Genomic DNA, 1,685 nt, shown 5'->3' with positions numbered 1-1,685 from the left:
AGTTGGCCTCATGTCTTCTCGCAATAACATTGTAGAGATGTATTCCAAAGTTCCCGAGGGGATGTCCGATTGGCTAGACTCCCTTGTCCTAATGTGTGTCTTTGTCGTTGACGCTGAATTTTGTGTAGAGCTGAGGAAACGTCATAGGATTGGTGGTAACAGTGCTCGGGAGAGGGATTATGAGCTTGTAGCTCCTGACTCTGATGAGAGGGCTTGTTTTCCTACTTCCGTCGAGGGGGAGCGTCCCTTCTTCTATGCCTATGAATATTTCTTCAGCCAGTTGGACGTTACTTTTCCTTTTACTACTTTCGAGACTGACTTGTTGTGGTCATGTAACATTGCTCCATCCCAGCTTCATCTGAATTCCTGGGTTTCATCAAGATATTTCAACTGCTTTTCCAAGAGTTAGGCACAACACCTTCTCAAACTCTTTTCCTCTATCTTTTTGTCTCGGCCAAGCCTGGAGGTTCTTCCAAAAAGAAAGCTTCCTGGGTTTTTTTCAGGTCGGCCCAGGGCATAAAGTTTTTGCCATGTACGATGAGTCTTTTAAGGATTTTAAGAATTATTTCTTCCGAGTCCGTGCTGTTGAGGGGGTCCGCCCCTTTTTTCTTGATGAGAATGACGAGCCTGCTTTTCCTCTAGAGTGGCAAAAGAATGTGAGAGTGCCTCGTTTTACATGGGAGATGCTTAATGAGGTTGAGTGGGCTTTTATAGTTGTTCTTGAAGATTTGTGGGGGGAACCACCCCATCTGGATACAAAAAGATTTTTGAGTGATCCATCTTTGGTTCAAACTGCTTTGGGTATTGTCTGACTTGTTTCTATACTTGTTTCTTAGTTTTGCTTCTCCTAGGTTGTAACTCATCATTATGGTTGATTTTGTATTTTCAGAGATGTCGAAAAATAATGATTCCATGAAGGCCTACAAGAAGGCGAAGAAGGCTGCTTCTGCTCAAAACATCTCGGCCAAGGCGGCCGGAGAGGGATCTTCGCAAGTTCCATTGAAGCCGCCCGTGCCGAGTTCTCCTGGGCCGAGGAAGGTGATCCCCACTCCTCGAGTTCGTCTGACTGATCCTCCACAGACTTCTGCCACTACTTCTGGTGCTCTTCCCAACAAGAAACAAAAAACAATTGAGGCCTTTAACCTTGACGCCCCTGATTTTAATGCAATCGAGTTCGTAGATCAGCAAATCGGTCCCTCCAGTGCCCTCCCCATGGATGATGTATCAATCCTTCGCCATCTGGATTTTATGACCCGAAACAGTGTTAAAATGGCATATATGGGGCTGCCCTGTACCGAACTGCTCAGAATCTTCCTCTCCATGCCACCAAAGAATATATGGAGGAGGCTAAACAGGAGTTCGACCGGATGAAGGGCCTGAAGGAAGAGCTTGAGGTAAAGGTAGCCAAGTTGGAGAAGGATCTGGAGAGCAAAAAGGCGAGTTCCCTTGCTCTGGCGGCTTCTGTGCGGTTGGCTGAGGACACGACATTGAGGCATAAGGACAGTTACGTTACATCTTATCGGGAGGTGGTGCGTCTGAGGGAGGAGCTGGAGTCTGCCCGAGTAGACTATTCCGAGCTCCAAGGTCACCTCGTCGGCAGCGTGAACGCTGCCTATGATAATTTAAAAGAGCAAGTTCAAGTTCTTGCTCCTGAGGTTGACCTTACTCTCTTTAGCTTGGACAAT

General features: G+C 46.8%; 1 long non-coding RNA gene across 1 annotated transcript in view; it reads right to left on the bottom strand.

The window, feature by feature from the left end:
- Positions 419-1,685, bottom strand: part of LOC110264666 — a 12,340-nt gene continuing 11,073 nt past the window's right edge. The window contains exon 3 of the long non-coding RNA XR_002350843.1: positions 419-429. This is a non-coding gene — a long non-coding RNA (uncharacterized LOC110264666). The remainder of the gene's footprint in view (positions 430-1,685) is intronic.

The sequence above is a fragment of the Arachis ipaensis genome, chromosome B07 (genome assembly GCF_000816755.2).
Source record: "Arachis ipaensis cultivar K30076 chromosome B07, Araip1.1, whole genome shotgun sequence".
In the NCBI taxonomy this organism is placed as follows: domain Eukaryota; kingdom Viridiplantae; phylum Streptophyta; class Magnoliopsida; order Fabales; family Fabaceae; genus Arachis; species Arachis ipaensis.
Note: the sequence above shows the minus strand (reverse complement) of the source record. Positions and strands in the feature narration are given on the sequence as shown.